The sequence below is a fragment of the Pleurodeles waltl genome, chromosome 7, assembly GCF_031143425.1.
Source record: "Pleurodeles waltl isolate 20211129_DDA chromosome 7, aPleWal1.hap1.20221129, whole genome shotgun sequence".
Taxonomy (NCBI): domain Eukaryota; kingdom Metazoa; phylum Chordata; class Amphibia; order Caudata; family Salamandridae; genus Pleurodeles; species Pleurodeles waltl.
In genome coordinates, this window is record NC_090446.1 from 815383133 (window position 1) to 815408412 (window position 25280).

The 25280-nt window shown below is 40.9% G+C and overlaps 1 protein-coding gene across 1 annotated transcript in view; it reads right to left on the reverse strand.

The window, feature by feature from the left end:
* Positions 1–25280, reverse strand: part of LOC138245621 (teneurin-2-like) — a 768805-nt gene that overhangs the window by 474736 nt on the left and 268789 nt on the right. The window contains exon 2 of the mRNA XM_069199352.1: positions 21064–21149. The gene's annotated coding sequence lies outside the window, so the exon portion shown is untranslated. The remainder of the gene's footprint in view (positions 1–21063; positions 21150–25280) is intronic.

Here is a 25280-nt window from a genome sequence, read left to right on the forward strand (position 1 = left end):
CTGCAGGCCCACGAGTAGCATTTAATCTTACAGGCCCTAGGCACATACAGTGCATATTACTAGGGACTCATAAGTAGATTAAATAGTCCAATTGGGTATGATCCAAAGTTACCATGTTTAAAGGGAGAGAGCATACGCACTTTAGCACTGGTTAGCAGTGGTATAGTGCACAGAGTCCAAAAACCAGCAAAAACAGTGTCCAAAAAGCGGAGGGAGGCAGGCAAAAAGTTATGGGTGACCACCCTAAGGCTGTCAGGTCTAACACTTTATTATTCCAAAAACTACTGAACAGATTTACACCTAATAATAAAAAGCTTGATCTCTGGACCACCAAAATCTACCTTTTTGCCAAATGTGGTTTAATTCTGTCCAGCGGTTCGGGCTACAGGAATGTCTAAAGAGACTATGGGAATTAACATTGGGAACACACTTTTTTTGATCCCTTCTTTTTCTCAGCCCCCACTTGACAGATCACCCTGAAATGTCCAATGCCCAACAAGGTTCTTGGGCACAATTGTTTTGGGGAAATTTCATGTAGATCCATCAAATGAGAGAACCAAGGGTTTTTTTGGAAAATGAAAGAAAGGTACATGCTGATGAGTACTACCCAGCAAACGTTCTGTGCTATTTTTAATTATTTCAATGTGGTGATTGGCATAGCAGAGCTAATAATATTTAAATGATTTTAATAATATAAATATGATAAATAAACAGTCTATTTCAAATGAAGCAACACTGCAAAATACAAGAGCAAATATTCCCTACAACACATGAAGCTGTACTTTTAATGCCAGATTTAGTTCTTCTGCCGTTTTGCTTTCTAACAAGTATTTGTGGGAGCCCAGGAACCCCAGGCATTCTTCATGCCACAAATTAGTTTAAAAAATGTTTGCCTTTGCCTTAGAGGGGACACCCTCTGTTGCTATCCCCCGTGCTGCTTCAAATGAGTAGACACTTTGTGCACAAATTTCACTAGAGTGAACTAGAACTACGCAGAAGAGGTGCTTGAAGAAGATGGGGACCCATTTAATGTTAATTTTATGTGTTTGTGAACATTATTATACATATATATATATATATAATGTTCTGAAATATTAACTGCAATCAGTATTAAATGCTTCTCAAACACTAGTGGTGCATCCATACGTGAACACACTTTTTGACAATGGCAAATGCAAGATGAGGCTCTGATGATGGCTTGGCTACCTGGAGTGAATGACTAAGGTTTACCACCATGGCAGTTCCTAGACTTAAAGTTATTTATTTAAGCAGTAGCAGCTATAGTGTATTCTAGTAATAAAACCTTCCTAGAAAACTCTCTGAGAAAGAATGCTCTGCCCCATCCTGTTTGCCATGATCTTTTGATCGCTGAGGATACTGACTTTGATTGCTAGCAAGTCATGACCAAATACCAGAAAATAGACGTACGTTCAAGCATCATTCAAGTACAATGAATACCTTTTGGACACAGGCCTTTGTGCCCCTTGCTGCTACTGGTGCTTTTAGAATATGATGCTGACCATTGTCTGTTAACTACTGGTAAGGTAGAAGGGCACTACTAAATTTCTTCCTGGCGCCCCTGGTGCTGACTCTGTGGAAGTCAGCCCAATGACTTCAGAAAGATGTACAGTACCTTAAATTGCTCCCTACCCTTTATTAGAGGCTGGAAAAGAAGTGCTCAAGGAATTACATTGACAAATGACAATGAGCTGGATGATGAGTCTGCTGACAAGCACATTCGCTCTCTACATCAGTCTTTATTATTTCCCCTTTTTATTTAACCCTGACATGTTGGCATTGGCTCTTTCTCAGTGGCTTGCCAGCAAGCTGAAACACTTAAGGTTAAAGTGCTTAAATTAAGTTATGGTGGGCTGTGTTAGAACACCTTAACCTACATTTAAAGAGAAATCAGAAATTAATTGAAGAAAACACAGTGAAAATGTAAAAACCACTGTAATTTCCAAGTTATGGTTAGGGTCACCACAATCAATAACTCACCCAGCAATCATGGAAATCATAACTTCCACACCAATTGCAATGCTGATGACCTCACCCTTGAAGAATGTTTAAATTATCAAGGATTACATATCACTCCATTATGTTATATTTGTTTGCTGTAGTAAAATCCTCCTTTTGGCCCAGGTCACCCACAAACTTTTTGACTGATACATTGGTTACTGACTCTGACTGTGGCCTAGGCACTACTAGCCAGTCCTAGGTCCAGTGCTCTGTGTAAAGTGGATTATGTAAATTAGGCTAATTATGATTGGCTGTACCAACCTACCTATAAGTCCCTATTATATGCTAGGGCATGTAGGTTTAGGGGCCCCTGTATAGATAGTACACCCATAGGTGCACTGCTGTGGTGCCCAGTGTCATTTTAAAGACAGGCCTTCTTTGGAGGCTGCTTTTAAGTTAAAGTTGACCCTAAATTTGCATTTGGAATTAAAAGTACTTCCAAAGTCCTAAGCTACCTTATTGTTACATGTAAGTCACCCTAAGGTATGCCCTAAGTGCCCCTAGGTTTGGGTGTAGTGTAACTATAAGCAGGGACTTTATAAAATATGTTTTATAAGCCCTAGTGAGGAGAAAATACCCAAGTGTGTGTCCCCATTGTAGTGTATGGGACTTATAGGCTAACATGGATAGACTTTATTTTAAAATAGTAAAGTCTTATTTTCTATAGGAAGGAGCTAAACATAGCAAGTTTGGTATCAAATTAAAATTTATAATAACAACTTGCCACTGTTGAATTTAACATAACTTGGACAGGGAAAGCGTTTTAGAACTCTTTCTAAAATTTACCAACTTCAGCCCTGTAGTGTCCTTCTCTGATAGGTCAGCCTCTGGCAGCCTGGGTCAGGCTGCCTTGAGGAGGTGTGAAGAGGCCTGGGCTGAAACAAAGGAAGCATCTGGTCGGAGGAGATCTGCCTCAGCAGAAGGTAGAACAGGATGCGGGAGAGCAGCCACACCGGACTTCAAATGAGAGAAGAACAGCCAGGTGCCCCTTGAGTAAACTGAGAGAGGGCTGGAAAGGGGTGTGTTAAGGGACACCTAGCCACACCAGTGGGTGGACTCAGCCAGATCTAATCTCTAATATTTATTTTTTGCCAACTTGGATTTTGGAGGGAAGTTGCTCCCTGGGACTAATTTTTGCTACCCTTCCCAGGTCACTCAAGAGGATGGTGGCCTGCACGTAATCATACAGGAGCAACCCTCTACTTTCCAACACAGGAACAGGGATACATATGACAGAGCTGCCTCACACTCCAGATCCCTGTTCGAAAAACACAAGAAGAAGAAGTACTGCATCAGCTGCATACTTTAGGATTAATTAAGAAAATGACTTTGCCTTACTTCTACAACTCCAAAAGGGGACTCCCTCTAAACTACAGGTTGTAAGGAGCTGTCCAGAGTCCCTTGCATCAAGTCCTCCAAAAATAGCCCAGCTGACCAGTGGTCATTTAAGGATTTGGAGCAGATGCATTCTGGGACTTGAAGTCCTAACCTCCAACAACCAACTTAGAGCTTCTGGAACCTTGGGGTGAGGTGTGAACACTTGAAGGACCTTAAAAGAACTTCTGGAAAAAAGCTCTATAAGTAGACGGACTCAACGGCAAAAGCCAAGATGGCCAACGTCAACCGTGACCCAGTCCAACTTGCAGGTTTGTCCAGATGAAAAGTTCCAGAGCCCCAAAATTCAAGAATTCGACTGGAGGCTTGTGGAAAGGCAATCCGACAAACTCACATTGAAATCGACTTGCTGAGGAGAGTCATCCGATGTCAGGGAAGAAAAGCTCCAAAAACGTTTCTAAGTCCAAAGGTGAAAGTTTGACCATGGCCTCTTGCGCAATGTATCTAAGGATGGCTCTATTGTGGTCAGCCTCAACTTTTGACTTTGTCCCGGTCGGGGGATTTCTTCTCAAAAATACTTTATAAGTCCAAACATAGAAGTATTGAACAAGGTCTCCTGCACACTGTATCCGAAGAGGGCTCCAGCAAGATCGGCCTCAACTTATGACTTTGTCCCGGTCGGAGAAAAGTCTTCAAGAAATCGTCTAAGTGTGAAAGATAAAACTTTAACCAAGGCTTCCCGCTCAGTGTAGACAAGCAGGACTCCATCAGTCGGCCTCAAATTTTGACTTTGCCCCAGCCGAGTGCAACCAGATGCCTAGAGGGGCACTTTTGATTTCTAGGCGCTAGAGAATTAAAAAAAAAAAATCATACCTGATTCCCTATATTGGATTTTTGTAATTCTGGTGCCATTTTAAAGATAAGAATATAATCTATTTTTATAAATTTGTTTTAGATTGTTATTGTGTTTTACTTATTTACTGTTTTGTTGATATTAAATGCTTTACACACCTGTTTCCTAAGTTAAGCCTTACTGCTCGTGGCCATGCTACGAAGGGCTGAGCCAGGGTTAATTTAATGAGACCTTGACTGGACCTAGTGGCGGCTGGGGGCCTATTGCTAAGTGTGGAACTTACCTGGCCGTACCAATCATCCACTTTCCAAACTTTTCATTCTATAATAAGTTACTTTACAGCTTTTATTGTCTGTTCCTTTAATCCATAGAATGTTCATCTTTGTTGCCTTCATGTGCAGGTTCCAATTCAGTTTATGATGAGAGTTAGTAATTTTTGTGTGCTCTTCTTGTACTTGAATTAAACTTAATCAGGTACTAAAAGGAGATCATATTATTGGATGCCTAACACAGACACTGAGATGTTTGTTGTTTTGTGCCCAGCTTGCAAGGAAGCTGACAAATGTCTTAAAACTCACAAGACCCTTTTCGCTTAGAGTAGTTTTCGAAACACCCATAGGAAAAATCTGAATTAGATTTTATTTGATCAATTACCAGGCGAGTGAAAACATGAGCTATGCTTTGGTGGTGGTTGTTAGACCTCGCATCCTTGGCGTAGTCTTCCTGTCTTTTTTGTCTTTGCTTCCCATCTTTTGACTGTGTGCTAGACTTTGTTTTTGCTGTTTTGGTACTCTGGGCACTTTACACTGCTGACCAGTGCTAAAGTGCAAGTACTCCCCATGTAAAATGTTTGTGTAATTGGCTTTTCCATTGTTGGCACATTTGATTTACTAGTAAGGCTCTAGTAAAGTGCACTGGAGGTGCCCAGGGCCTATAAATCAAATGCTACTAGTGGGCCACTGGTTGTGCCACCCACATGAGTAGCCCTGTAAAATGGCTCAAATCTGCCACTGCAGTCTCTGTGTGTGCAGATGTGAGCTGCCAATTCAACCTGGCAAGAGTACCCACTTGCCAGACCCAAACCTTCCCTTTATATACATGTAAGGCACCCCTAAGGTAGGTACTAGGTAGCCCCCTGGGGAGGCTGCAGTGTATGTTGAAGGTGGGACAAGTACTGGTGTGTTTTACATGTCCTAACAGTGAAATATTGCCAAATTCGGAATCCACTGATGAAAGGTCTTTCTTTCTCATAGGTTAACATGGGGGCTACTTTTAAATATCATTTAAGTGCAGTTTCCCTTTGGGAGCAGAGGGAAATGTGGAGTTTGGTGTCTCTGAACTCACAATTTAAAATACATCTTTTGGTACAGTTGGTTTGTAACCCCTCGGGTGCCTTGGACGAGGTCACCTCGTCCTACACCAGGGAACTGGGGGGAGCGCTAGCGCTCCACCCATGTGCACCCCACCCACCCCCCCAAGGCAGGGATGGAATGGGAAGCCCTTCCCCTTCCACCCCCAACCCCCCCCCCCCCTTGGCAATCTGATGACGTCAGCGCGCGCACAGCGCGCCGACGCCATCAAGTATTGCCGGGACGCTTGAAGCCATTTGCTTCCAGCGCGTCGAGGGAAGAGGACTTCTTATGGTAAGTCCTTCCCTTTTTGGGGGATTTGGGGGGGGAAACAGACACAGGGGGAAAGGAAAGGGTTTTTCCTTTCCCCCTGTGCCTGTTTTCACTGGATTCCTGCTCCACTAGACACCAGGGATTTTTTTGGGTATGTTTATTTGGTGGCGACTCCTTGGGCAATGGTCGCCCCCCTGGGGGGCTAGTTTATTTAGTATTTCGCCCCCCGTGGCGGATCGCTGATTTTTCGGCCGATCTGCCCCCGGGGGGTGGGGGGGGGGTGAAATCCACTAGACACCAGGGATCAGCCATGTTTTTGGACAATCTGGCTCCGGGGGGGGGGGTCGAAGCACACTAGGCGCCAGGGATTGTGTGTTGTGTGTGGTGTGTGTTTGGGGGCACCCCTTGGGCAAGGGTCGCCCCCCCAAAGTGGGGAAAGTTCGTATTGGCCATCTCTGCCCCCTCTGGGGGCAGATGGGCCCATTTTTGTAGGCCCACCTGCCCCCAAGGACGGCAGAAACTACCAATACGCCAGAGATTTTTTTTTTTTTCCCCTTTTTTTGTTTTGTGCTGGGGGTGCCCCCTTTAGGAAGGGTCGCCCCCCTAAAAGTGGGCACAGAGCTGTTGCCCATTTCTGCCCCCCTTGGGGGCAGATCAGCACATTTTGTTTACACCCATCTGCCCCCAAGGGGGGCAGAATCCACTTAGGTACCAGGGACAATTTCTAAGTTCTTGGTGGTGGGGTGTTTGTCGACTGGCAAAGTATTTGTATTTGTGATTATAACAATTTATTTCTTCTTTTTCTTCTAGTTCAAAGCTTTTGCTTCCTTTGCTGTGGATCCTTGCGGTTATGGCAGTAGTTGTCCTGCGGTTTGCATAGTTGCATGTTTTAGGTAAGTGAAAGCAATTTACTCCAAAGGAGTATTGTTGACATGCATGAATGACATGTTTGTAGGTGGTGTACTAAATGCAGTATTGTGTGTGAAATTGTCCTTAGATTTGAGCACAATGATATTTGTGTTGTCATATGTCTAATTTGCTTTTTTCTTTTTAGTGGGATATCATTGGTGATTGCTGTGTCTGTGCAGAGTAGTTGCTTGGTGAGTAGCTTTTTCAGGCAAGTGAGTGGTATAGTTTTTTAGTACATAACTCTTTGTGATAAAGCTACACTTTGTTTAATACTTATTTTAGTGCTAGTTGTTGTCGGCAATCCATTTGTTGTTAGTGAGGATTATGGCTAGCCGCAGAGTGACCGCTCAGCAGGTTGTTGGCATGCTCTTTGAGTCGTCTTCAGACCATGATTACGAGACTGACTCTGCATATGAGGCAGAGGAGGAAGTGGGAGATTCTGGCAGTGAGTTTTCTGTCCGAGAGTATTCTTCTGATGAGGAAGCTACTCTCAGTGCAGATGAAGGGCCTGTTGTAGAGGAGGATATTGATGTGCCAAGAGTGCAGCAGCCTGGGGCTGAAGGGTTTCCCATTAGAAGACCTGACACCTGGATTGGCCGAAACATGGAGCAGCCACAGTTACCTGCATTTACTGGTCTCTCTGGGTGTAGAGTCAATACGGAAAACTTTTTGCCTGTCCATTTCTTTCACTTGTTTATGGACGATGTATTTTTGGAAGAGATTGTGGAGCAGACTAATTTGTATGCAGAGCAATATTTGAGGGACAACGCTGCCAGGCTTAAGGCTCAGTCTAGAGCTACTCAGTGGGTTCCCACATATCTGGAAGAGATGAAAAAGTTTTTAGGTTTGACTTTTTTGATGGGGTTGATCAGGAAGCCGTCACTGGCTTCTTATCGGTTTACTAGTCCCTTGATGGCAACAGCTATATTTCCTGCAACTATGACACGTAATCGCTATTTGCTTCTTCTTCGTATGCTGCATTTTGTAGACAATGCTTTAGCCTTGCCACAAGATCACCCTGATTGTGACCGTCTTTTTAAGATTAGGCCTGTCCTTGATCATTTTGTAGATCGGTTTTCAGAGGTCTATGTTACAGGCAAAGAGATAAGTGTGGACGAGTCTTTGGTCCTTTTCAAGGGGTGTTTAGTTTTTAAGCAGTACATTCCTAGTAAGAGGGCACTGTATGGGATTAAATTGTATATGCTGTCAGAAAGCAGTACAAGATATGTGTATAATTTCCGGGTCTACACTGGTAGGGATTCCAGTATTGACCCTCCTGGTTGTCAGGCCACTTTTGGAGTTAGCGAAAAAATTGTGTGGGAACTTGGTAGACGACTGTTTAACAAAGGTCACCATTTGTACGTAGATAATTTCTACACTGGAGTGCAGTTGTTCAAGGAGTTGTTTAGAGTGGACACTGTTGCTTGTGGCACAATCCATTCTAACCGGAAAAGCTATCCAAGGGAACTTGTCTGAAAAAAAATTGAGAGGGGACAGTGCAGTGCCTTGCAGAATAATGAGCTGTTAGCTCTGAAATTTTCAGACAGGAGGGATGTGTACATGCTGTCTACCATTCATGATGAGAGTACTTCCCCTGTGACTGTTTGGGGTCAGGTTGCGGAAGTGCACAAACCTGCTTGCATTTTGGACTACAATAGGCACATGGGTGGTGTTGATAGAGTAGATCAGAGGTTGGAACCTTACACTGCTCTTCGTAAGTCTTACGTGTGGTATAAAAAGTTGGCCCTACATTTATTTCATTTGGCAACTTTTAATGCTTTTATTGTGTTCAAGGATTGTTCACTTGAGTCAAGGATGACATTTGTTAAATTTCAGGAGTCAGGGATAGAAAGCCTTATTGTGGTGGAACAGGTAAGAGTTCCTAGAGTAGAAGTGGTGGAGGATGTGGCTAGATTGAAAGATCGGCACTTTCCAGATCACATTCCTCGCACTCCCAAAAAGACTTGCCCACAAAGAAATGTAGAGTATGTGCCCGGAGATTAATTCGGAGGGAGAGCCGGATGTACTGCCCCGAATGCCCTTCAAAGCCTGGGCTGTGTGTGCCCAGCTGTTTTAGAAGTTACCACACAAGGAAAAACCTTTGGGAAATACTGTGAGCGTAAACTGTCTGTTTTATATTTTCATATGTTGAGTTTCACGGTTGGCATCACTGTCATGTACTTAGTTAGAGCTTTTGTGTTTGTAGTTTTGTACTTATTTTATAATTAGTTAGTGGTTTCTTTGTTGTTTATAAACAAAAAAAAGTGATGGCGGTGTGCGTGGGGTGGTGCTTGGCTGGAGGTGTGCTTGGGGTGGTGCTTGGCTGGCGGTATGGGCGGGGTGGCGCTTGGCTGACGGTGTGCTTGGGGTGGTGCTTGGCTGGCGGTGAGGGTGGGGTGGCGCTTGGCTGACGGTATGCGTGGGGTGGCACTTGGCTGGCGGTGTGGGAGGGGTGGCGCTTGGGTGGCGGTGTGGGTGGGGTTGCGCTTGGCTTGCGGTGTGCGTGGGGTGGCGCTTGGCTGGCGGTGTGCTTGGGGTGGCGCTTGGCTGGCGGTGTGCTTGGGGTGGCGCTTGGCTGGCGGTGTGGGTGGGGTGGCGCTTGGCTGGCAGTGTGCTTGGGGTGGCGCTTGGCTAGCGGTGCCAGCCAAATGCCAGTCCACACACTCATAAGCTGGTGTGATTGCTGTATCAGGCATGTGGGCGTATGAAAGTGATGGGCCCTTGACTGCCGCTGTCTGTCGATGCGAGTGTTGTAATGTGCTGGGCCCGTGGCTGGCGGCGTGAATGGTCTTGTGCATGTCATGTATGAAAGGTGTGTGAATGGACTGTAGAGCGGTTGGTGCCTTGCCGTGGCTTTACAGCTCAGAAGCTGTGAGTCATTGGTTCAGTTTTTTGGCCTTTCAGTTATTACCAGTGTATTTCACTTTTGTGAAATCTCTTGTTAATAAAATTTGATCTACTGAACCATCACTCACCCTCGTGCCAAATCCAACCAGTATGCGTGGTACAAATGACAAAACCTGATCCGCTGTAAGCAGGCGTCACAGCATACTTGAGACACGCTAGGTGTCTCAGGTGGGACCCCGATGATGAAGCATGCCACCAACTCGGTTGGTGGGTGAGGGGTCTTTTTCACATAACCTAAGTCAGTTTCTTTTCACAATTTTAGTGTTTGGCACATCACAGACATATGTGGACACATCAAAATGATATATTACAAAACTACTTGTGTTTGGGGGGGGAGGGGCCACCTCTGTTTTTGGTCCTGGGTGCGGCCTTCATCTACGGAAACCTACCAAACACAGACATTTTTTAAAACTAGACACCCCAAGGAGTGCAGGGAGAGGTGGCTTGCATGGATCCCCCAACATTTCCTTACCCAGACGCCACTGCAAACCTCAAAATTTGCTTAAAAAAGCATATTTTCCTGACTTTCGTTTGTACGATCACCGCTCCAGCACAAAATTCCTACTGCCCAGCGTTCCCCTCAGTCTCCCAAGTAAAATGACACCTCACTTATGTGGGTCCCCAAAGCAGAGTCAGCCAAAAGATGTATAAAAAAAGAATACGTCCTTATCAACTCACTGTGCTATCCCCTCTATCTCTACAGGTTTTTGGCCTTATTCTGTTGCAGGCACCTGGCCCACCCACACAAGTGAGGTATCATTTTTATCGGGAGACTTGGGGGAACGCTGGGTAGAAGGAAATTTGTGCTCCTCTCAGATTCCAGAACTTTCTGTCACCAAAATGTGAGGAAAACGTGTTTTTTTAGCCAAATTTTGAGGTTTACAAAGGTTTCTGGGTAACAGAACCTGGTCAGAGCCCCACAAGTCACCCCATCTTGGATTCCCCTAGGTCTCTAGTTTTCAACAATGCGCACGTTTGGTAGGCTTCCCTAGGTGCCGGCTGAGCTAGAGGCCAAAATCTACAGGTAGGCACTTCGCAAAAAACACCTCTGTTTTCTTTCAAAAAATTTGATGTGTCCATGTTGCGTTTTGGGGCATTTCCTGTCGCGGGCGCTAGGCATACCCACACAAGTGAGATATCATTTTTATCGGGAGACTTGGGGGAACGCTGGGTGGAAGGAAATTTGTGGCCCCTCTCAGATTCCAGAATTTTCTGTCACCAAAATGTGAGGAAAACATGTTTTTTTAGCCAAATTTTTAGGTTTGCAAAGGATTCTGGGTAACAGAACCTGGTCAGAGCCCCACAAGTCACCCCATCTTGGATTCCCCTAGGTCACTAGTTTTCAAAAATGCACAGGTTTGGTAGGTTTCCCTAGATGCCGGCTGAGCTAGAGGCCAAAATCTACAGGTAGGCACTTTGCAAAAAACACCTCTGTTTTCTTTAAAAAAATGTGATGTGTCCACGTTGCGTTTTGGGGCATTTCCTGTTGCGGGCGCTATGCCTACCAACACAAGTGAGGTATCATTTTTATCGGGAGACTTGGGGGAACGCTGGGTGGAAGGACATTTGTGGATCCTCTCAGATTCCATAACTTTCTGTCACCAAAATATGAGGAAAACTTGTTTTTTAGCCAAAGTTTGAGGTTTGCAAAGGATTCTGGGTATCAGAACCTGGTCAGAGCCCCACAAGTCACCCCATCTTGGATTCCCCTAGTTCTCTAGTTTTCAAAAATGCACAGGTTTGGTAGGTTTCCCTAGGTGCCGGCTGAGCTAGAGGCCAAAATCTACAGGTAGGCACTTTGCAAAAAACACCTCTGTTTTCTGTGAAAAATTGTGATGTGTCCACGTTGTGTTTTGGGGCATTTCCTGTCGCGCGCGCTAGGCCTACCCACACAAGTGAGGTATCATTTTTATCGGGAGACTTGGGGAAACATAGATGAGCAAAACAAGTGTTATTGCCCCTTTTCTTTCTCTACATTTTTTACTTCCAAATATAAGAGAGTGTGTAAAAAAGACGTCTATTTGAGAAATGCCCTGTAATTCACATGCTAGTATGGTCACCCCGGAATTCAGAGATGTGCAAATAACCACTGCTCCTCAACATCTTATCTTGTGCCCATTTTGGAAATACAAAGGTTTTCTTGATAGCTAATTTTCACTCTTTATATTTCAGCAAATGAACTGCTGCACACCCGGTATAGAATGAAAACGCACTGCAGGGTGCAGCTCATTTATTGGCTCTGGGTACCTAGGGTTCTTGATGAACCTACAAGCCCTATATATCCTCGCAACCAGAAGAGTCCAGCAGACGTAATGGTATATTGCTTTAAAAAATCTGATATTACAGGAAAAAGTTACAGAGTAAAACGTAGAGAAAAATTGCTGGTTTTTTCACCTCAATTTTAATATTTTTCTTTTTCAGTTGTTATTTTATGCAGGAAACCCTTGTAGGATCTACACAAATGACCCCTTGCTGAATTCAGAATTATGTCTACTTTTCATAAATGTTTAGGTTTCTGGGATCCAGCATTGGTAACATGCCCATTTCTGTCACTGACTGGAAAGAGGCTGAAAGCACAAAAAATCGTAAAAATGGAGTATGTCCTAGTAAAATGCCAAATTTGTGTTGAAAAATTGGGTTTTCTTATTCAAGTCTGCCTGTTCCTGAAAGCTGGGAAGCTGGTGACTTTAGCACCACAAACCCTTTGTTGATGCCATTTTCAGTTTTGAAAAAATCGAAATTTTTACTGTATTTTAGCTAATTTCTTGGCCTCCATCATGGGAAACCACAAAGTCTGGGTACCTCTAGAATCCCTAGGATGTTGGAAAAAAAGGACGCAAATTTGGCGTGGCTAGCTTATGTGGACAAAAAGTTATGAGGGCCTAAGCGTGAACTGCCCCAAATAGCCAAAAAAAGGCCTGGCACAGGAAGGGAAAAGGCCTGGCAGCGAAGGGGTTAAATTGTCAGTTTGAAAATGCCACTTTTAGAAATAGGGCATTTTTTTGCTTAAACCATTCTGTGACTGTGCCTGTTTGTGTATTCCCTGTCTGGGTCAGACTTGCAGTTGAGCTGTTTGTAAATCCCCTCTAGACAGTAACACAAAGTGAGCTGGGGTGTAGCATGCATATCATGATGGGTCATCTGGGTTAGAGTGGAGGGAGGAATGGTCACTTACACCTGAATGGGCTGTGCCTACCTTCACACAATGCAGTCTCCAACTTTCTGGTATGAGTCTGGAACCAGCCTAGGCAAGGCAGGATCTTGTGAACAACAGAGAATTTCCTTTGAAGTTCACCTACTTCAAAGGCAGAAAGGGGTATAAGCAGTTGACCCACGACCCCCGATTTGTAGAACAGTTCTGGCAAGGAGACGAGCTGAATAGCTGGAGGAGGAGTACTGCCCCTTTGCCTGTGACTGTGCTTTGCTGGGTTGGCCTGTAGTTACTGCTTCAGCCTGAAATAGAACAAAGGTTGGACTTTGTGGTATTTTCCTGCTTGTGAAGAATTTCCAAGGGCTTGGAGTGAGCCTTCCTCCTGTTTTGAAGTCTCAGGGACATCAACGACTTCCTCTGCCAGCACCTGGACACTCTGCTAAGACTCCTGCTCTGCTAAGTGGTGCCCTGTCCAGTCCCTGGGCCCTTAAAAGGTTATGCTGGTAGATCAAGGACTGAAACCCACACACAGGAAGCTGATCACCACCTGCAACACAGCTGTAAAAACAAAGTGCCGCCTGCCTTGCGGCTGATATCTATGCACCACCTGCATCACTGCTTGGTAATTGATGCATCACCTGCATCACAGCTGGAGAAACAACGCAACACCTGCTTGCAGCTGCTGAAAATGACACAAACCCCATGCAGCACGGTTTTCCATTATCTAGCAGACAGATTTCTCACACATCATTGCTGGGCATTAAAAACCTGCACGGACTTGAGGTGCCCCATCCAGAAAACGACTCACGGCCTCACTTGCAACTGAGAAAATGATGCATTGCTGACTTTTTCGATGCACGCTCACCTAGGTGGCTTTATCTTTTACACTAACCGGGGACTTTGTGCAACAACAATTTTCCATTGTTTTTTATGGAGTAAGAATCTATTCTTTCGAAAGTTCATAACTTTATTTGTGTATGTTGTATTTTTGTCATTTTGGTCTTGTTTGATTTAAATAAACATTGCATATTTTCCTAAACTGGTGTGGTTTCCATTTTGTAGTGTTTTCACTGTACTACTGTGTGTGCTGGTACAAATACTTTACACATTGCCTTTGAGATAAGCCTGACAGCTTGTGCCAAGCTACCGAGGGGGTGAGCAGGGGTTATCTAACTGTGTATCTCTATTGTCCTGACTAGAGTGAGGGTCCCTGCTTGGACAGAGTGGAAACTGACTGCCAACCAGAGACCCCATTCCTAACAGTGTTTAATTATCACTCGAAATAGGTGTTCTGTGAGTTCATGAAAGAGCCCAGCACAAAGACTGTAACATAAACATTAAACATGCTGTTTCACTTTGAATATGCTTCCAATGTCCTCATAACTGCAAAGGGTGTTCAATTTAAACCCAAACAAATGGATTAATTTCTGAAGTCTATAGGCATTCAACGTATTTCCACTACATTATACAGTCCCCAAGCAATGGAATGTTTGAGAGGGTAATTGCAAGTTGAAAGAAACTGTTCAGTAGCACCAATCTTGGGGTTGAATGTGAAGGATGCTATTCATGACAGAACTTAGAACTTGTAACTTTTGCAACACTCCTCATTTCACCACAGGGGAGTCTCTGTTCATATAATTGCATGGAAAGAATTCAAAGAAAAGGCTCTCACCGGACTAGGTGCTACAGAAAAAGGGAGCAAACCTTTTTTTTCCCTGTCTGAGGTTGCTAAAAGAGTAGAGGCCAAGCAGAAGAAAAACAAGCTAAGATACAATGATTTGAATATAGTTAGAGAACTCAATCTTCAAGTTGGGGATCTAAAGCAAGAGAATGTGATTGGTTAAAAAGGTTCCTTGAAGTTCTATTCTTCTACCAAACACATTCAAGTGTTGGAACATGCTGTTTTGTTGGAACCTGGTAAAAGTTGGAGTAAGAGAAGAGTTGAATTACTTCAAAGAGGGAGGGTTGTGTCTCTTTTGCTTTTCAGGTAGCAGCTGCAACTTATGATTTTATTGCTGCATATTAATAACATTTTTCTATTATTAATTGAGTTAGGAGTTTTTCTAAATTTGTGTTACTATTTTTTTTTTCACATGTAGCCCAACATGTTGATGCTAATCTGTGGTTAGTGAGAGAACTAATATTGAAATGCTCATGATTTATTTTGAAATCATTTGATGCTGAGCTTATGTATACTTTGCCATTATCACCAGTTTTTGTATTATTAGTAAGTGTGATTCTTTTAGAGATAATTTATTTGATTGTCCTAATCAAATTGAGATACATACGACGCTTCAACCAACCGCTCTTGATCTTATATGCTTATCATTTGTGTTTGAAAGTTATTTTCGTAACATTAGCATTGTTAATATAGGGAAATAAATCTGTGACTTCTTATAAATAAACTGGTATAGTTATTGACTGAAGATTTATAATATTGATAGTTATTGATGTTGTTGATCCTCACACCTTTCATTGATGACATCCCCTCAAACCTATGTCGCTTAGATCCATCATCCTCTATCGCAGAATCCACTATTCAGGGTAGATAATAGCTAGGATTCCGTGGCGCGTTCGCAACATCTTCAACACTTCGTGTCCATCTATAGCAAGTGATGGTGATTTGGGTCATCTGACATTGGGAACAGTTAATTTCGGTCTATTTCAACTAGTGGTGGTAAACTAGATACATCATAGAATGTTTGTGATAATGTGGGATTGGCCAGTATAAATGCAAACCTTGACATATTGCAGGATGATTCTGATTTTGTTTGGGTGTACATTGTAAAAGAGGAGGTGTGTTATGTTCTTTAACATTCTGTCATAAGTTACTTGACAGCTTTTATTGTCTGTTCTTTTAATTTTGAGAATGTTTATCTTTGTTGACTTCACATGTGGGTTAAAAACTCAAGTCTCTTGATGATAAGAGTTGGTAACCTGCACACAATGAAGTTGTGCGCTGTTCTTCTGCTTGGGTTAAGTTTGTCAGTTGAAATATGTTCATTCAGGGATTAACCCTTATTAAGCAAACTATTTATAAAATATAAAATGTTATTACTATTGCACTATTCATATCAGCATATTACAAAATGTATAGCATATAATAAAACAATATAAAATGTATACACTCAACAATAAAGGTAACAATACCATGGGCAATTTAAAAACTATCTCTAGAACAAACTTTCATCCTCTTTTGCCATACAGATGTTAGGAAATCATCTGTGTTAATAACAAATGACCCCGTGTCTGTGCGTAGTATTCTGAGGGTAGTTCTATATCGAGTCACTCCAAGCTACTTACAAATTGGAATGATCCATCTCCTCCAGGGATGTTTATATACGCAGCAAAAAATAACAGATGCCACAGTCTCAGTTTCACGTTTACATGTGATTTGCTACAAATGTCTTGGATTAAATCTCTGTTTGTTATCTATCCTTTCCTTTTGGTGACTTTCTTCACCCAGCAACACAACACCTTACCATTTTCAAAGAGATGATTGTGAATGTACTATCAGTTATTGGCTTAATTATGACTTGTTTGATTACATTTAGCTCTTCCGTGTTATTTATTGGTATAAATATTTTGAACTCTTAATTGTTGAAATCTTTTTGTTTATGATTTCTATCTCTCTAAAGAGAAATAAATTGCTCTTGATCAAAGATGACGAATTTTCTGAACTTGTGTTGTTTAACAAACAGGTTAAATACAGTAGAGCCTATTACATGCTAGTATTCTTGCCTACAAGTACTGACTTGGGCCTATAACCTCCTACCTAATTCTGGTGATCTGGCTTTCTAAACTGCTCCCAAACAGGCATTCTAGTTTTTAATGGAAGAAAGTATATTGTTTTCCAGCTCACAAGTACCTTTGTGTTGGAAATCAAGGAATGCATGTCAACTAAACTGTACTGATCTCGATTAGAAGTTCTAGACGTTATAGGTCTGCTATTCTGTTGCACAACTGATGCACAAAAGGTGACAGATGCAAACCAGAAGAATCATCGCCAGTCATCCAACTGAATGCTCAGTTGAACGTGAAAGGTCAGCAGAAAACAGTTTCTCATCTTACTCAGGGGTGAAATGAACCTATCTGCATGTTATGTGCCAAAACAGGAACATATGTAGAGTGTTGCATATTTTGTAACCCATACAATATCAATGGATATGTTTTTGGTTTGTGTGAATGTGTCATAAAGGCGTTATGGAGTTCACTTTGGGTAGCAAATGACTTCAAGTCTAAATTTAGAGTTTGGTGGATAGGATATTCTATCACAAAAACGACAGATATCCTGTCCGCTTCACTACAATCACAATAGGCTATGATGCAGATGTATTAGACTGGACAAGGTACATGTCAAGTTTGTGAGAGAGTGACCTGTCTTCTAAACTCTAAATCACGCTGCTTGAATGCTAAATCTATTTCCCTCTGGGACCAGGTCCCATTACTCAGTAATTTCTTAATAGAAGAAAGGAGTTTAGTGTGCTTGCTTAAATGTTAGGAGTCTACATTGCTCACTTAATATATTTTGACGGGTGTAACATTTCCACGTTTATGGTGATAACTATAAACTCTTTCGTTGGGCAATGCAAAAGTCTGAAATTGTTCTGATGCCCCCACTTTGGTGGAGGTGAGGCAAAAATGGGATGCCATCTTGTTATCACCCTTTCTTTGTATATCATTCCTCACTTACTGATAATGACAAGACACATCTAAGAGCCCCCTCTCAAGTTGACAGTGTTCTAAACAAGGCCCATTTATAAGGCTAATTAATAAGAAGCCCTACTCAAAGAGCTACACTCAACTTAATGCTAAAACGCCTATTATTAATATCAAAACGGAGCAGCCCAGACAACTCAAACTTCCAAACATCTTTGTTATTTCCCCAGAATGATTTACACCTGACCCTTCCTTCCTAAGTAGAGGTTAGTTAAAATAAAGAAGGTATGCTGGCTTCGATCAGCTGCTACCTAACAATCCATTATTTGTTGAGAACTCTCAGTTTATCTCATCAGATTATAACACGACATCCTTCACCACAGCAAAGCCCAGTACCAACTGTGCAGTCTATCAAGAGAAAAAGTGGAAACTTCAAACTTAGTTTACCCCGTTTAAACTATGTGAAGGCCATCACATCTGAACAAGCATTCTGTAACTGGTTAAAGTGCCATGGAGTGGATTTTATAACCACTAAACCGTACCTGCCAGTCTAGAGTCAAAGAATATTACACCGGCCCCCATCAATGTATTTCATAGAGCATGAATATAGTTCCATGCGACAGTGGAGCACTGCTAAAAACAACCGCGCTTCACCATCCTAATCATGCAATATTAGGGTTAGAATGTTTCAGTGGTGCTCGTTATTCTTTAGATATTATTAATATTATACGTTTTTAGTATTGCATGAAAAGTCAGAATGTGAGCTGCGCAAAGTGTGAAATGATTCTTACTCCATTCAACCTGACGATGGTCAGAATCAGAGACTAATAAAAAGGCTACATTTTAGCCCATTCACATTTACAAGAAATGCCATTGCTTTTCGTTTTGCTTGTTCGTGCTATTGAGAACAACAGATGTTTAAAAGATACTTCTTAAGCCTTCTTTCGTTCACTTTCACTGAAATGTCTCGGCTGATCTATTAGTTTGCAAAATACTCAAGGAAATCAGTCTAATCAAATGGAGCAACCACTGATGTTGCTTGATAGCACTGACGTCTTGCGCCTATCGAGTGCATCGAATTCATAAACAAACTTTAAGACAAAGACAAGTGATTAGTTTTGTTATTTGTTTTGCAAAGATTTATATTTGCAGTCAAAGAGTGAAAGAAACATCACAGAATCAAGACCGACTTACTCACTCACAAGGTCAGCTGTTTTATAGTTGCATCAGATACCATGTTCACTGTCTACATATGTAATGGCATATTTCTAGACATAAAGTGACCTAACATGTTGGGTAACAAATGTTGAACATAGCTGCCTTCATCGCCCAACACATAAACACTTTAATACCTTTAAATACAATGCCATGCAATTAAATAGTCACGACATGTGCAATTTCATAGGGAAAGGGCATACTGTTTCAAAACAAAACCCCTTGTAAAAAGTGTGGAATCTGGTAATTTACAAAACTGTAACTATCGATAGAAAGTCACAGCCTCCTCTTATAGGACAAATTAAGTTTCAACGGCATTCACGAGGCAATCAGTGGCACGCTTCCATCTAACGTTGTCATGGAGGAACAAGGTCAATGGAATGCTGCCTCTAAACCAACATTTTAAAAATGTTGATTATGCCTTTGGCTTGTGTGAATCCGCATTGGCACATGTTGAGTCATTTACACTGCGTAATTCCTAGAAGGCCATCAACACTGTATAATTCACAATTGAGTAAATTAGCTCAGGGCGTATCTCAAGTAAGTAAATGTTATTGGTGCAAGAGTTAATTATCGCAAGTGCCTTCGCTATGCGCTGCCAACTTCAAGTTTAAAAGGTGTATGCTTGGTACATATGGTGCTCTTTAGCATTCATCCACTTCAAGCAGCCACACAACTGCAGGCCCAATGAATAGGCTCTGCTGCAGGAAGCAGCTGTATGAACACGAGGCCTGAAAATGGAACATTTTGTGCATGGACAGCGATATCTATAACTTTCCTTAATTTGTTACTTCCTAATTTATCAGTTTAAAAGCGTACGTGGTTTCCATTGTATAGACTTGATTTATCACTAAAAGAGATTTGTGGCCTTTTCCTCAGATGAAGCAGTACTGTGCAAAAAGCTATGGTGGCACATCAATATGAAAACAAGAAAAACGTTGTATCTATTTTAGTGTATTTTAGTGTATTTATTTGTATTATAACATTCCCAGCAAATGTTTTCTCTTAGATGCACTCATTTGAACTGATTCAAAGTTCATTAAAAAAAACACGTTGTGATATGTAACAGTTAGTGAGGTCCTGAGAAATAACCACTGGTTTGCTGGCTCGGAAGACGTATTCATTCAGTGCGTGAAGACTTTCATCCGCCCAGGTCTATAAAATGAGTGCATTAATACGGGTAAATAAAGCATTCGCACGTTGTAGTGTCACCCACGTGTGGGTTACAAATACATAAGTTACTTTTTGTAATCTCGAGTAACAAGACCATTTTATCATTTTGCTCATGCATGAGAACGATTTAATTTAAAATGTATGAAATAAAAAACACTACATTTAAATAACTGTTTCAAGTGGATTAGCTACCCAACTAGTTAATTACTCTAATATGATATAAGGTGCTTGACTGGGTCCAAAAACCATGTACTCTCAGGGAGGAAACTGCAAAGTTGTGTGACAAAGAAACCAATATTTTAATCCTTGACCGAGCAATACATTTAATGTAAAAATATCTAATTCAACTTTCAAAGGGAGGACTTGTTGTTGCACTTTTGTTGACTCCTTTTCGGATAAATATTGGGCCGGGACGGTAATCGATTTTTAATGTGGATAATGGTCTTTATTGAGGATAATCATTCGGTAAGTTTTTTTTTGTTGTTGTTGCAATTTCAGTCACTCTGTCATATATAATTTAGTGAATAGGCTGTTAAATAGTCATTCTTCTCTAATATGCGTACCAATTTACATGTTTAACTACATTCAGTTTGCAATATCTTCAGAAGCTAAATAGCATATAAGCATATGATCTTACGTATTAGTTCTTAAAATACAACCCAGTCACACAAATCTATTGCTCTCTTCAAGACAAAGTAGATAATGAATTAGTTTACACCATGGAAAACAAAGTCTTTTTTCCAAACTAGTGGGGAGTGCAACCACCAGCGCCTACACAAAAATAAATCCACAGTTCCAGCTTAAACCACAAGTGGATGTTATGACAAAACATAAGCTCTAACAGAGCTACATCCCAGAGGAAACAATGACGTTAATCTCATATCATTAATTCACGTTGTGTACCTAAAACGAACTAAGGTGGATGCAAAGTGACATATATGACTATGTACATAAAAAAGTATACAATCATAAAATCATGTTGTCATTTTAATTTTAACAGATATATTTACCTTCATCAATATTATTGTTCCGCATTGCACTTATTTCTTTTAAAGCACACCATAAATAGAAACAAATATTCATATCATATTAGAGACTGAATCCAGTCATATGACTTAAAAAAAGCAATGATTCCTAAAAGGGTCAGGGAGCTAATTGAAAGTGAAATACAAAATATTTACCACCAGAAACAAGGTGCATTTTAATGCAATTCAACTCACCAAAAATTGCTTCATAAATACCCATTCAGTGATATGAAATCAACAGGGAAATCACTGGTCGTTCTACCACATCAGACTGGAAACATCTGTTGAAGGAATACATTGGAAAAATTAGGGAATGCTTTGTTTGCAAACTCTGAATATGGCTGCAGACCATATAGAACTCAGTGGACAAAACCCCTCTCCACTCCTGTGCCGCACTCACATCACATATAATAATATAGAATTGGTCAAAAGGCCCGGATTGATTACTCTATTTTCTAACAAGAGAAGTGATGAATACTCTCTTTGAAAAATTATTTCTTTGTCGTATTTATTCATATATAATTAAATAGAGCGACAGGAATAATCAAAGAGACAAACTGTCCCTATTACACCTAAACGTAACACCTGAAATGACATTTACACAACGTTACCAATTATACAACATATAAACAAATACTAACAAATCATGAAAAAATGACAAAAATCAATCAAACTAAATCATCTGGACATTGTCCCAACTAAATCTCCTCCTTTGGAGGTAGTGGTCAGTAAAATACTTAAAGACGTAATCCACTTAAGGGTGGTGGTTGTGGTTAGTTTTACCAACAGATGCTGTACCTAGATCAATTACTTCCTGGGAATCCTTGCACTGTGCGATGTACTTCTGGGGGGGTCAATTACACTTTCTACCCAACCTCGCCGCAATCCACATGGTGTTGACACGTTTCGGCCCCTTCAATTCTGGGCCTCATCAGGACTGTCACTGTTTTAAGTTGGTGATATTCTCATTATAAGTGCCTAACTTTTAAATATATGTGATACATTTAGTACCATTGGCAGAAATGAATTGTTACAAGAATCTGTTTGAAATTTGAAAATCTATTTCACGTTTGTTAGATGTTTACAGTTTAACATTGTGTCTGGGCTATTTGCCTCTGGAAATATTCACTCATGTCTACTTCCTTCTGCCTTATGATTTGTAATCACTGTAGGAAGAGTTGTCCAAACCTAATATATATGCACTTATTCATGAAACTTCAAATCACCATGTTCATCTTATGTGAACATAGTAAATAGTATAATCCCACTTGAAACACACCTAACAACATAGATATGGAAACTGTCAAGCTGTAAGTAATTTTTCACTGAATAGAACAAATTATCCCCACAAATTCATATCCCAGAACAGAACCTGCTTGGATAATTGTTATAATATATATATATATATATATATATATATATATATATATATTTATACACACACATACAATAATGTCCAAGAAACTGTATGTAAGCCTTACTCAAACCACTATCAACAAACCCAATCAGGTTTATAGACATACTATAATTTTATGCAGCCACAAAACCTAATTTGCACATATATTTTCTGTTTGCAAATGGATATCAAAATCCAACCACTTCATTCCTTCCTACTTACAATGCTTTCTAGTGATGACATACTGTAAAACATGAATATGGAAGCAAATGTCTTTTTGTAAACAAAAGACCAAACCTGGAAATAATAATATGTACGGCAAGCAAGACAATGTGTCACAGACCTTGAAAATAGAACAGCCTTAAGCCTTACAGTAATCCAGATAGAAGTTAACGGGGTTGAAACACGCAGCTGAGGTTGTTTAGAGGATTTGCACATCTTGTTACCCTCACTGATTATAACAATACTGCTGTTTTCAAATCCCTTTCTGGAGTTTACTCCTTTTCTATAAATAGCAAAAATTATAATCATTTTCTAAACCTTCTGCTTAATTTCACAAATAAACATGTTTGACCTTTGGGTTTCCTGTTAAACACAGTGCTGGAACTTATATGATCTTGAAGTTGATAATGATCATATTTTACATAATAGGCCTATTACATCTTCTAAGAGACAGCACAGCTTTCCCCAGAATGAGAAAAGAAGGGGGGATTTTCAGAGAACATAACTCAATCCCAATCAATATGGCTCACCGAAGTCAATATGATTTGTTTAATTGTAATGTCAAATATTTCATATAGTTTTTTTGTATCACATAACAGTACAGAAGAAAACCATCAGCACCATCCCCTTTCCCAAAATACCCTCTAAGAATAAACTATCCCAGCCTCTACAGTCCTTCCAACAAATATCCCAAGGTGAATTATGGATTTGGTCAAAGCAAGCAGGCCTTCCGGTTTCCCTTCTGACCCTTGTCCACCACAAATCTTCAAGAACATTCTTTTATCTACTTATACTGCCACACCTGTAAGAAGAATCATCAACAACTCTTTAACTACAGGAACTTTTCCTATAGACCTGAAAAAGGCATACATATGACCGTTATTAAAGAAAACAAACCTAGACCCGCAGGACCCCAACAACTACAGACCAATCACCAATGGACCTTTCCTGGGCAAACTGATAGAAAGAGCAGCATTCGCCCAGATGTCACAATTCATTGAAGACAATTCTATACTTTCAGACTTCCAAACTGGATTCTGCCCAGAAAGAGGCACTGAATCAGCACTCATAGCAATCTGGGATGATCTTAAAAACACAGTCGACTGCAATGGAGTTGTTGCACTACTTCTCTTGGACCTCTCGGCTGCCTTTGATACGGTTGTCCATGACACCCTAATTCAAAGACTCCACAAAGTCGGCATACAAGAGAAGGATTACTTCCTATCTTCAAAAAAGATCTAATATCATCTACTTGGCCCCTTTATCATCCAAACCCTACCTCACAAAAGCAGGGGTACCCCAAGGATCAATCATCTCACCTTTACTTTTCAACATCTACATGATATCATTACCAGAACTGATCGATTATTTTCATCTCACATGCTACAATTATGCAGATGACACACAAATACTACTTAAATTAGAATGCCCCAAAAACATTGAAAACTCAGAAATCTTCAGTTGCCTCAGAGGTGTTGATCTGTGGATGACCTGGAGCCATCTCAAACTAAATACCTCCAAAACAGAAATACTCATATGTGGTGACTGGGAAGGTTATGACCCTCTGTGCGTATGAACCACCTCCTCAATTATCCAAGGAAGTTAAAAACCTTGGAATCACCATGGACTCTAAGTTAACTACGAATGCCCAAGTGAACAAATTAGCATGAACAAGCTTCATCACCTTGAAGACTCTACGACACATCTTCCCCCACCTTGGATTTCCACACAAGGTACAAGCTACTATCTCGCTTGTACTATCCAAACTGGATTATGCCAATGGCCTCTACCATGGATCATCTCTATCTATTAAGAAAAAACTACAACATATTCAGAACTCTGCAGCCAGGCTACTATTACATGTAAAGCCGCAAGCCCACATCTCCCCTGCCTTGAGAGCACTACACTGGTTACCCGTTGCCAGAAAATGCACTTTCAAGCTGTTTTGAATCACCCACAAAGCTATACATGGAACAGGACCGCCTTTTATCAGAAACAAAATAACCAAATACATCCAACAAAGAAACCTCCGGTCAAGATTGGCATCCCGCCTTAGAACACCACCATACAAGAAAAAGACTATAGGTGGTACATCCTTTTCCGTTCAAGCAGCCAAACTGTGGAATTCATTACCTCCAACTATAAGAGCCACAGATAACTTTCTTGTCTTCAGAAAACTACTCAAGAGTTGGCTCTTTCCTTCATAACCACCATATTCAAACAACTATGGACTGCATATGCCTATGTTGATAAATATTTTTTCTGATTATATGTTTATTTCTAGTTACGTATAGTTCTTTAGAAAATATGTATCACTCCTATGTCATAACAATAGAATACACACCCACTCTTTAAACCTGTTTAACTAAGTATGTTTACCCATGGTTCTAAATATGTATTCTATGTATATATATATATATGTGTGCATATGTGTGTGTATGTATGTGTGTGTGTGTGTGTATATATATATATATATATATATATATATATATATATATATATATATATATATATATATATGTATGTTGTTCTGTGCTTGGCATATTCGTGGGCCATTGCATGGCTCCTGAGTGGGTTGTTAGATACTAGATATCTATGAATCCCCGCTCTCATCTTATATCACACTTATCTACCCATCATCATATGTCATGTCTCTATCAATCTATCCTCCATTCCCACTCTGACTCATCCCAAATCCATTCTACTACTTTCATCTCCTAAATAACTCTGCCTAAGCTCTTCCCTCCGCTTCCACATCTAACTCACCAAACCCCACTTTACTACCATGACCTCC